General features: G+C 40.4%; 1 long non-coding RNA gene across 2 annotated transcripts; it reads left to right on the top strand.

Moving 5' to 3' along the window:
• Window positions 1-3,290: 3,290 nt before the first annotated feature.
• Window positions 3,291-10,466, top strand: LOC118174538. Of its 2 annotated transcripts, XR_004754680.1 has the most exons (4): window positions 3,291-3,361; window positions 4,076-4,655; window positions 8,323-8,847; window positions 10,226-10,466. It is a non-coding gene; the product is annotated as an uncharacterized LOC118174538 (long non-coding RNA). The 2 variants fall into 2 exon arrangements; XR_004754679.1 differs by lacking the exon at window positions 3,291-3,361 and having other exon boundaries at window positions 4,034-4,655.
• Window positions 10,467-12,621: the final 2,155 nt, after the last annotated feature.

Genomic DNA, 12,621 nt, shown 5'->3' with positions numbered 1-12,621 from the left:
ATCTTATGTTTTATTATGACAGGGTAGCCAGAAAACCATTACTTCTTTGTTTTGTTGGTCATTTGTACTAACAGTTAATCACCTCTTGACTTACGTTAAAATTCTTGTTTCCTAGTGTTTTCTCTGTTTCCTGGAAACTAAACTCTTTGTTTGTTTGTTTGAGTGTCTCAAGCCCAACAACCCATTAGTCTTATAACTCTGTGGTTCCTGCCACTGAAAGGAGATAACATATAACTATTTAAATAAGAAAGTTGCAGAGGTATATACCTTAGGATTTGATCTAACGAAGATGATGTTCATATGGTGAAGGAGCAAAAACTTTATCATGTACTATCCTGATGAATTATCCAGTTTCATTTTTGAAAAGTAACTACTAACTGGGGAGAAGAAAACATGAAATTTCAACACAGCAAGCTTGAATGCTGGTATCACAATCTGTTTGTGGTCATACATCATAATTCAATTTTAATTTATTTGTGGTCTTCAAAGGCCATATTCAGAAAGCGCAGTTTCAATCCGTGTTTTATTATCAGTGGTGAATCTTCTGAAGGTTTCAGAATAACGGTTTGGCAGGTCTAATAAAGTCAGTGAGCGGGGATCCACCTGCTCAAGCAAGAGAAAATGGTGGGCAAAAGTTGACACTTGGACCACTGGATGCAGATGGAATTGTCAGAGAAAATAAAATAATAGGACAAGATTTGGAGAGACAATATCTTTCACACAACTAGGTAATAGAGCTTGGGAAAAAAAAAAAAAGAAAAAAAAAAAAAGGATGAGCTTTCAAACATAAAAGTTTTTCTGCAGGTCTGGCAAAGAAAACAAGAAACTTCAAATTTTGTCCAACCTGTGAACAAATTAGTGTTTAATTTATGATAACCACCTAGACAATTAATCAAGGGAAAAAAAAGGTAAAAAAAATGTAAACTCTTTAGCCCTAGTGGAACATCTGGCGATGCCAACAACAGGTCATTAGCTAATGAGCCCCTGCAGGACAGGTAGAGGGAATGGGAGCTCAGAGAGAGCTCTTGGGAAAAGTGGGAAAGCCGTACCACCAAACCACTCCACTGCTGGCTCCAGGGGTTTCAGTGCCTGGGAGAAATCTGAATTTCAGTTCCCAGGTATTTGATTAGTCTTCTTTGGGGAGAATGGTGGATTAGGACTCAGAGAATTAATTGGCAGACCTGCAGCTAATTGTAATCAACAAAGCAACAAACCAACCCTGAAAAACCACAATGGAAATTGATTGATTCAGAAATGCCTCATCACAGACTATGAAGAACATTTTTCCCCTCCTCTCAACCTCAGATTCCTTAAGAAGAAACCTTAAACTATTCTGAATTACTAGAGAAACTGTCTGCCTTCCCCAAAACGGGGAAGAAGGAAAAGGTACTTTTAAAAACCTATAAATTATATAACACATGCCCATATATCATTTATAAGGACATTAGCAACTTGTGTTATTTCCTCATTTTAGAGATGATGCATTAAAAGTGAAAATGCCATTACTGCAGTTTCCTTCTTACATAAAACAGATTTGTGTCCACAGTGCCTGTGCTCAGATCTTTGAGGCTGGTTCACTGGAGGAGCAAATCTTGCTTGCTGACAAGTAGATTTCTTTGATTTTCAAGAAGCTGATTGAAGGCCATTGCAACAGGTTCTTGGGCAATGCGGCCAAACAGAATAACAAAGATGGCACATAAGGAGCCTGGTGGGTGCAAAAGTTTTACTGCAGCTACTAAACCTAGGAACCAAATAGCATCCTAGTAAACAATATCTTGTACCTAAAGAGATCGACTCTTCATGTGCATTGGTGGTGATTTTTATTTATTTTTTAATCCATTTCTATATATGTAGTGGTTTTACTCAGGTGGGTGGCCGAGCTCCACCTCAGCCGCTCTCTCATTCCCACTCCTCAAAGGGAAAGGGAGAGAAAACACGATGCAAAAGGCTCAAGGGTTGAGATAAGAACAGGCAGATCACTCAACAATTATCATGACAGGTAAAACAGACTCAGCATAGAGAGATAGTAAGATTTATTGCCTGTTGCTAACAAGCTAAAGAAGTGAGAAGCAAAGGAAAGAAACCAAAAACGCCTTCCCCCCATCTGCCCTCTTCCACCTCCTCCTCCCTGAGCATTGCAGAGGAACGGGTGAATGGGGATTGTGGTCAGTCTCTAGCACTACCCCTGCCACCAAAACCTTGCCACGTAAACCCACTACACTTGGGGAATCCATGCTGTCTACTCCCAATGATTTCCTTGTCCTTCCTGCACCTGGAAATGGTTTCCAGGATGAGTGCTTTCAGCACTGTCCCAGGGAAGGGGGTGAGTGTGACTGGCCTGAGGTTCCCCAGGTCCTCCTCCTTGCCTGGCTTGTGGATGGCAGTGACGTTTGCTTCCCTGCACTCTTGGGGCACTTCTTGCAGTTGCCAGGAACAAGCAATGATTCCTGAGAGTGGCCTTGCACTGACATCAGCCAGCTCCCTCCGCACTCATGGAGGAATCCCATCAGGGTTCCTGGACTTCTCTCTGTTTTCTCAAGGCTTGCCCGACCCCACGGATGGGGTTTCTGTGGCAAGGTTGAGGTAGCGGGCTGGGGGGAGGCAGAGGTGGGCTCTGTGAGAAGAGACCGGGGGCTGCCTCTTCTCACGGCAAGCCCCCATCAGCTGCCTGGGCCTCCTCCTGCAGACCCCTGAGCCCGAGGCCTCAGCTGTCGTGTGACGGGCTGGTGCAACAGCCCCAAGGCAGCCGGGCTCCCTCCGCTGCTCTCCCTGAGGGCGGCGTGCAGCAGAGATGCCCCCTGCGCAGTCTCCAGGACTGCATGGGGGTGCAGTGAGGGACGGGGAAGGAGGCCTCAAACACCACTGGAAGTTCACAGTTCTTTAGTGGAGGCCCGGAGACGAATGCAGGCCGGCTGCGCTACGCCGTCTGCACTTCCTCCAGCTGCAGGACACCCATCTTGGCGGCTCCATCGTCTGCCTGCTGTCGGGGTGCTGAGCCATGGGCAAGGAGCTGGGCCCAGCCTGAGGCTCCGTGTCATGCCAGGGCCTTCAGGAATGGCATGAGTGGTGATTCCTTCATAGTCTGTGATGAGACATCAGCTCTGTTCAGCAGCAGGGCCCTTATCTAGCATGGGGCAGCTTGTAGATTCTGCTGACAACAGCCACACCTATGGCCCCCTGCTACCTAAAACCTTGCCACGTAAACTCACTACAATACATAGCAAAACATTTTGCACTGCCTGTTAAAGATCCTTCCTCCAAAGGAAATGATTTGTTCATTTTTGTATTGTCTGATGCCTCGGGATTATCTGCCTCTTAAGCTACTGCATAAAGAAAAGAATTGACAGCTTTTCTGGGTACTGTAAGTACCAGTATATGTTCATATATAACCCATGCTAGGAGACTTCCAATTCTAATTTACTTTTCACCTTCAGGTGCAAATCTACTTTAAGAATTTTCTATAGATGTTGTGTACCTCACTTGAGTCCCTATTTGTATCTCCATCCAAAGGAATGATCAGAATTCTTCAAAGTGGACTTTGATTCCTTTGGAAATCACAAATAAGTGCTGTTTTGTCAGCTGGATAATGTCCTCTTGGTAACTACACTGATAAGGGCTCATTACATTGATTGAGCTTGAGGATCCCTTCCCAGTGGAGAGGATGGGTGACCTCCCTGGAGCTGGATGTCCTCTGCATGCTGGCCATACTGAGGTCATGCTGTGTTCTGCTCAGCTGAGTGTTGTCCTGCTCTTCAAAGAGAATGGTGTATCTCCATGACGTCCCTTTCTGTATGTGTCACTTCAAGTGACACAGTAAGGGCAGTAAGGGCAGTACTGTCACCACACCTGAGCTCTTTGCTGTTATATGGGTGCTGTGAGGCTTCTTAGCCCATGCTTTAGAGATCCCTGCATAAGTGTTACAAATACGGTGCAAGAGATGATGATAGACATGAGACATATAGAAATAAAGCTAATATTGAGGCTTACTGTTTCATTTTCCTTATGCTTTTGCATTTAAATTTTATAGCATAGAAGCTCCAGAGAGGACAGACCACTGTTCTTGTTCATGAACAAGACGTGTTTGCCACAGCCTGCCATTTCCTGTGGCAAGTCTTTGCGCTTCAGGGAAGGACTCTAGCAACTGCAGCACATGTGGACGTGGAGCACTGTCAGATGCGTTGGACTGAACAGCAAGAAGATGGCCATCCATACATTTAGTGTGGAAGCTTTGGCTTATGGTTAGTCAGATCTCTTAATATTGCTTTACCACATTTTTTGAGCTTCATATTTAATTCAGGTCAAATCTGAACTACTAAACAGAACTGTTATGTAGTGCGCATACCAGATAAATGAAGTGCAGTTTTAGCATAGCTCTGACCTAGTTACTTCCTACAATGTTGTCTAAAAGCAGAAATTGAAATCTCTTAGCTAAACAAAAAATGAGTCTTTTTTCTCCTGCTTATTGCGGCACTTTGCATGTATTTGGTTTCAAAGACTGATAAAGCTTACAGTTCTGAATCTTTCATGGGTATCATAAAGGCTTCTCTTTTCTAGTATCCCAACCCAACAGTGTATTGGAGTAATGAACATCTAGCATCTGAGATATACAGAGCAATCTTGACAAATCTGATGGCTGAAAGATGCGACTAGATTTGGTAAATATTAATATAACATTAAAATGGCTATATATGTTTAAAGAATGATTTTATTCTTGTTACTGCTGTCAGAAACAAAAGATGAGGTATTGGCAGGATAGAAGAGGCAAACCAAACAATGAAATATCAAGACATTTGAAGGATTCATAAAATACAGATGTGCTTCTCTAATCTTTCTGAAATGAATCCACATGCATCTCTTCATATATAAGTATCTCTTTCTATATATGTCTGTATGTAAATATTGAGAGTCTGAGAGAAAAAAAAAAAAAGTTTTAAAAAATTAAGTGGTAATTTAAATTTCAATTTACATTACTTCAAAAAAAAAAAATCACCATGGATTATTAAAAAAATCCAGTAAAAAGCCATAGGGTTTTTTTAAGTTTGTAATCAAACATGTTTTTCAGTAATATTTTTTTCATTATATTTGACTTTAGAAATCCTGCCAGCTTCTGATTATTGTGATTAAAATAGGAGCAGTGAATGTACAATGAAGGTGATGAAAAATGGAAGAGAATGTTTTGCATTCAACACTCCTATCTGAGCCATCAAGAAAAATAACATTTAATTAAAAACCCGATTTTAGAGAAATAGCTTTTTTTTTTGTTGTTACAAAAAGATGATGACAAATTGTGAAATAGCTGTGTTCATAAGTGCTACAAGGCAGTTATAAGGCAAATTTCACCCACATGGCTAGGCAGTGCTTGTTACTGACTTGGCAGGGAAAATGCTAATATCCTAATGGATTGATTTAAGGAGCACCAAGTAATTTGTAACACTTCAAGGAAGTCCAGTGATTGCACTTACAAGGAATATAAATGGAAGCCAGAATGAAGTGCTGAGATATGCAGAGGGAATAAGGATTCAGTCATTTCAATGAGGTCAGTCATTGTGGTTCTCCAACCATCACAGAAACATTTGTTGCTTAGCAGGGCATCACTGTGCACCAATGCAATTTAATCCTTTCCAAAGTTTCCAGTCCATGGAAACTTTCCAGCTTTCTGCTCGGCCAGGCTCTTTCCCATCTTCTTGTTTTGTCATCTTGCCTTTTTCCTCCATTCTTGTCTTGTTTTCCCTCTTCTTTTTGACACCCTTGGCAACAAAACACTTGTTGCTCAACATGTCAAGTACCCAAAACTGAAACCAGACTGGGCATCATCTCTTTTATCTATTATTTAGCAGGGCAGGGTTTTGAAAGCAATGAGCACTGTTAAACATAAAGACTGCTGGATACGTCAGCAGACAGCATGTCTCAGAGATGCCCCAGCTCAGACATATGATGGTGATGGAAGTAAAAGAGAAATAAAAGTAGTAGTAAAGTAAAAGAGAAAAACAGGTGACATTACACAAGCCTTGGCATTACACAAGCCAGCAGGACAAGGTTACTTGTATGACACAGGTTAATTTTTTCCAGATTTATTTGCTTCCTAAAACTTAATGCAAAGAGAACAGTCAGTAAATATCTCATAAAAGATTGCTGCTTGTGGTAGTTTAGACTGAGACTGGTATTTACAAAGCTGCGGTCTGAGAAGAGAGAGCAAAACCCTTCCCTAATTATGGAGATACACCACAGTTCCCTGTCCCCTCATATTCCCATGAGCAAAATGTGTCGGTGGCCTTCTCTCTTCTTCCTAACCACAAGCCCCATCATCTGACGTCATAGGTGATATCTGAACTCGGAGTGAGCTTCTCAGAAACTTAGTCCTTTCCTGAGCTTTCTTCATTGTGCACAGAGCTATAAAAATTTAATCAAACCAAGAGTAAACAGAGAAGGGCAAAATATTACCTCTGAGTGTTTCATCACTTGAAATGTTGAACAATATCTAAGGTTGGACAACTGTCTCCAACTCCTTGCCTCACCAATGTGTTCTTAGTGCTGGCTTTATTCCTTCTCCTTTTTGAACAAGGCATCATACATCATCAATTGTATGATGAGAACCTACAATTTCCTGAGTGGTCTCTTTGAGTCTAGTTTTGTTTGAAACCTAAATCTGAGTAGAAGCCAGGTTGTCTTAACTACTTTTCCTGGGCTCCCCACTCATTCTTCCTTTTGTAACTTGGAGGCGTGTCTGTCCTGGATATAGAAGGAAATAGAGAGAAAGAGCAGACTGTTAGGCTAATGTCATAGAGATTCTGCTTTGGCTTCTAGTATTTGTGGCTAATACTTAGAAATTAGTCAAGTTGGATTTTTACATTTCATGTGTGATTATGCTGGGCTTAATTCTTCTGTCACTCATGCAAGAATAAATACTGAAACTAATGGAAGTTACATGAAAATAAAACTGATCTAAATGAGAAGAGAATCAGGCCCCCTATGGATACAAGATCAGATTACTACTACACTTCAATTTACACTGAAACTCCTTTATACCACTCTGACAGTCAAAAGTGATTTTAAATTGGTGGAACAGTGATATCCACCCATTTTAAGATGCTTTTATGTTCCCAGAGCAGTGGTAAAGTCTTTAGTGTAAGTGAATGAAATTCCCTGTTAACAGGCACAAAGCCCTGTAAAGAAAGCAGAGCTCAGCAGCAGGTCCTGGCATCAGAACCGCCCTCCTTGCCAGTGGGCGCATCACTTCTTACACCAGTGCTCCCTTTCTGTGCTAGAGAGGGCACCAGTATCCGCAGCCTGGGAACTGCTCAATGCAAGGTGAAACAATGGTAATTTAGGTTCTTGCCGGCATGTTTGAATGATGGTCTTCATGCTGGCCCCTTTGGGAATTGCTGTTTGAGGGACATTCACTTTGGCCAAGTTTTTGGTTTTGCACAAGCAGACCAATACACAGTTGTCTGCAGGAAGTCTTACTCATGTAGATCACATTTCTAATCTGTGTCTGTTAATAAGCATATGATGGGAGGCAGAACATTTCCTTTGTGTGCTGGAGAGTCTCCAGTTAAATGATTAATCAATATTAGAGTGGGTCCAATTGAAACAATTAAACTACAGTAAAGTATCTTCTTCTTGAGTGGGGAGCGGTGCATTGTGCAAGTCTATCCATCAGGCAGGAATCACTGCGAGGCAGGTGGAGTATTGTGTGAGTGGGCTGAATCTAAAGCACAGGATCAAGGTACCAAACAGGTCTGCTGTATTCAGCAGATGAAGACATTGGTCAACCATTGGCCAGCAGGGTTTGCTGTGTCTGGGTCTGCTCAGAGCCAACAGGGAGGAGGCAGGGAGAAGGCTCTTTCCAGAGCACTGGATATCTCAGCTGGAATGAGCATCTGCTCCGAAGTTGCTCTTGTGATTCTTCTGTATAATCAGCTTTCTTGCTTATACAGAAACTGTATAATCAGCTTTCTTGTAAAATCTCCCAAATTCTTCTTTGCTTTGACTCTGTATAAAAATATGTAACTTGGATAATATGTACTGCTATGATGAGTCCTGAAATTTGATGTTAAATGAAATGTCAGATAATGAAACTGTAAATCCTGTCTTCTTAAAAGTGACTGTATGAACTGCTGAAAATAACCCATCATCTTCTTGAGGAGCAGCCAGGTTAGATGCTAATAATGGCATTTCCCAAACAGACAGTGACACTGATTTTTTGTATGTGGTATACTGGGACCCCATTGCTGACCTGAATGAGGAATGAAATAGGTTTAAGTAATACAGAAAATCTGATGATACATTTAAGATGATTATTGTTTGCCTGTTGCCTTATAGAGCCTTCCTAACCCCAGGGGATCACTGGAGAAGATAACTATGATGCACACATCATAGGCTGGGAAATATGCTGCAACTCCTGATGACTTACTTGGAGAGGCAAAACAACTATTTTTGTACTATTTCCATTAAGTGTCTAATAAATGCTGTAATTTTTTATACTGCATATTAAAGTTGTTTAAGTATGAGATGAGCACCAAAAAAATCAAAATTAGATGAATACAAGTGACTCTGTAAATATTTGAAGCTTAATTAGCTGGTAATATTTTAACAAAATATATAGAAAAAAACAGCTTGTTTATTCAGTTCAGCATTAAGAGCTATGCTGTAATTTGTTACTTGATGATGTGGTACTGCATGCGTCTGATTTTATAATCTGTTGACTCAAATCACAGACTGTCAAGCACATTTCAAGATTATCCATGTTTGCATGTCAGATTATATTTTTTAGGGAACACAGCTTCTACTTATTCTTAACTCTGCTGATGACTTTCTCAGATTTCTGCCATATGCTACACGTCATAGGTGAGTATTTTGCTGTCTTAAAATCTGACAACTCTATCTGTAACTCTAAACTGTATCCAGTTTATTAGGTCTGTCATCTCAGCATTGCCATTAGCATTGAATTACAACAGTGGATATTTAAACACTGGATTATGGCTCCAAATATTTGTTAAAATAACAAATAGCAAGGGCAGACATTTTAAGAAGTGTCAGTAACCCTTTAAAAACCTCAGTCAGTCAAAAAAGGCAAAAAAATGATTTAGTGACTAATTAAACACAGTTTGCTCTGTGTTTATTTCTACTTAGTTATACTGCAGTTTTATGCATCTATCTCGATGTGGATTTTATACGTAAGTCACACACACTGACAATACTTCTGTCTTGAAAAAAGCACATAGACAAGATATTTAATGAACTGTTTCAACAGTTTGAAGATTAAAAAAGGAGGAAGATTTGTAGACCTATATGCAGAAAGAATGGAGGTATGTTCTTTTGCATAAATTACACATTAGCTGGCTTTCCAGTGCGGTACTGTGAAATGTTGATAATATTCAGCTCTTTTGAAACCTCATTCCAGTCCTGCTGAAAGTAAGCACCCACCTTAGGTTCAGAAACACTGAAAAAATAAGAGGTTACATAGATAATTTCAATGAAAAACACAGCCTCATAAACTTGAAAGTCAAATAAATACATACAGTGAAATGATAGCAATCATCTAGTTTCACCTTTTTCTTGTTACAATAATCAGCCCATCAAAGCATCAAAACAAAGGTAAAATGTAAATCTCCTTAAAAACAGGGATTTTTCATGTGCCTGGAATTATACACTTTATTGAATCAGAACCACAGTTCCGAATATGATCCTGACCTGAACAACTGCAAGTTTCTTTTCATTGGAAAGGCAGCCCCGTTTCTTTGTCAGTCTGCTTCCAACATTATTTTTCTGTTTTAACATCTCTCCAGTACTTGAACAAGAACTAATCCAAAACCAGTAAGGGTAAGAGTTTCAATCAGCCGGTGGAAATTTATCCTTATAAACACTGCAACCCCCATCAGGCATTAAGATGTAGTGCTTATTCTGTTTATTTTCATGTCATGATTTTTAACCAATCCTGCAAGTTTGACTCCTGTGAGTGAACATGTTTTTTGTTTGTTTGTTTGTTAGTTTTTCTCATGGAAGATCTTTCTCTATCTGACATATTTAAGCTGCCTATTATTATCTGCCTATTGCTCCCAAGCTGCTGTGTGAGGACTGGCCTCTGCATTCATGGCAATGTTGTGCTGATTGGAAAACTTGTAGCAAATGGCAAAAACTTGTATGGGATCTTTGTCTAATCAGCTTCAGTGAGGCTCTTTGCTTAACTGTGTCAATGAAATCTAAATATTAATTTACTCTTCAGGTTCTCATGTTGAACTCAGCATTGCAGCCAGCTTTATGCAGATCATAACTACCTCAATATAAAGTAGAAGTGGAGAAGGGAAGTAATAAGAACCAGAAAGCACAAATCAGTGTTCAGTGTCACTGCGGTCTCCTATCTTCTGGGCATTTTTAGTAGGTAAGTGATGAGGTTATCAACCGCAAAATTCAATCTGAAGCCAGCTGACATTTCATATGAGTCAGAGCCAGAGCTGGCAGCACAGTGGGACAATGTATTTCCAATTAGCAAATATTTTAATGTGCCCTGGCATATTCAATCGGCTGTTCTCCCAGACCTTCTTGTTTACCTTGCTGTGAAGGAGGCTTGTTTGTGAGAGGGTTTCGATTTCTCTGTTGACAGGCAGGTGATGGGATAGCAGCTTCTGTCTGTGTTTAAACCTCAAGGACAAAGGTACTCACAAACATTGCACCTCCCAAGCAATCTCTCCTCTCCTTACAAAGTCTCCAATATCATGGCTAGCACAGGGATCAATACTGTGCGACTGGGACAGTCAAGGCTTTGTTGCAGACAAGGAATGTGGAATATCTATCTGCATCTCTTGAACAATTTCTGTGTTCGCTCAAGATTTTTGAAACACTCAGTAAAGTAAGGATCTTTTTGTGAATCAAATCCACATTGGCAGAGTTCACAGAGAATAATAAATCTGTGTACTGTAATAAAAAAAAAACTGGATCTAGGAGAAAATAATCAACTTGCAATATTGAATTAAATAGTATCCTACTTTCTGTAAACTATGGGACTAGGTAAAAAAAAACAAACAAAAAAAACACAACTTCTATTTTCTGAGCTCCTCTGTTCACATACTGCAAGGATAAGTCAAAATAAGGTATGTGACAGCAGCCTGTGTCCCTGAGTTACATATATTTCCTGAAGCGGCCTCCAACTGGGTCTCCAAATTTGCAGCAGAAGCCATGAGGATTTTCCTAAGGAAAAACTGCTTTGGCTTCATTAACATGGGAATATTTTGCACATATTTTTGAGCATTTCTAAGGTACAGAGTAAAACTATTCAATTTCACATTTTTATTTCATTGTTTTTCTGTGACACGACTCTTCCTCTTTCCAGCTCACTTTTCTGTTTTGCTTGCTAAGCTGCTGCTTTTACTTTATCAGGAGAGGCTGTACACTTTATTGATTAAGCTGCCTGTTTTTCTGTTTCATGACATTTTTCATTTGAATGTGTACTTGTTTTGCTGAATCAGCTGTGTATTGAAATGCTTGAGGACTCAACTACTCTTCTATTTGATCTGCATTTTTGGTTTAATCCTCTTGCTCATTTTTGCTTGCTCAGCTGGCTACTACTTAGCCAAGTAATTTTGGGGGGTCAGGGAGCTGCACTGCCAATTTCATTTCTAACTAGGAAACATATGCTATAAAATGAGTTCCAGTCATTCATGGCTGTAACTGTATATTGTTTGAATTAAATTCCTTTTAAACAGGGAAGAACAGGAAAGAGTGACTTATTTTATTTTATTTATTTTTATTTTATTTTATTTTATTTTATTTTATTTTTATTTACAGTGTTTGCGTTGCAACCCAGTGTCAGGAATACTTGGAGAGTGCCCAACCTGGAAGCCAAACATAAGTGATCAGGTACACAATCTGAAGCCAAGTGTTGGGGGATTCAGTTTAGAGGGGGATTTAAGATCTGCCCATTTACTCTCTTCAGCACCTGTGAAGGCTGGAAAGCCCAGTACACGACCTAGCAAAGGGAGCATGGGTTCAGCTGCATCCAAGCTGGCAATGTATTGCTATGGTAGTAGCTTCTCTCAGAAGTGATGCTGGGATCACAGATCTCTCTCTATTTTATTTTCACTGGAGAGAGATCTAGTGATGCTTAACCAAACCCAGAAATGCTAACTGGCCCAAATCCTCTCTAATTCTAGCCAAAGAAACCATGCTTTTCTCTAGCCAATTCTGGCTTTTGGCATTGAGCTCCTGATCAAGACCATTGAAATGCTGCAGAAGATGCCTTTGGCCCAAGACACGTTAGATTATCTCTTGAGAGGGAACAAACTGCAAGGTGTTGCACACACACATGTAAGTGTTACCACAGACCTTGGTGAGCACTGAGCTCCTTGGCCAGCAAAGGCATCATGCTGCAGCTCAAGCATCGATCTTAGAGTTGCGTCCTTCTGCTTTCCTCATTCTTTTTACACATCAGGACAAAGCCTGGAGGCACCTGAAACTAACCAACACTGGCTTCTGCAAGTCTTTCACAGCAGAACCAGACACTTGCAAGGGTATTTCCAACTTGTCTTACAGCCCCTTTTCCCCCTCTGGAGAGGGGAGACCCTAAAAACGTGCAGGAGCTTCCTCACTACACAGTGACATAACCACCAACATATCAGCTCCCCT

The sequence above is a fragment of the Oxyura jamaicensis genome, chromosome 14 (assembly GCF_011077185.1).
Source record: "Oxyura jamaicensis isolate SHBP4307 breed ruddy duck chromosome 14, BPBGC_Ojam_1.0, whole genome shotgun sequence".
NCBI lineage: Eukaryota > Metazoa > Chordata > Aves > Anseriformes > Anatidae > Oxyura > Oxyura jamaicensis.
The sequence above is the reverse complement of the archived record's forward strand: the minus strand, read 5'-3'. Positions and strand labels throughout refer to the sequence as shown.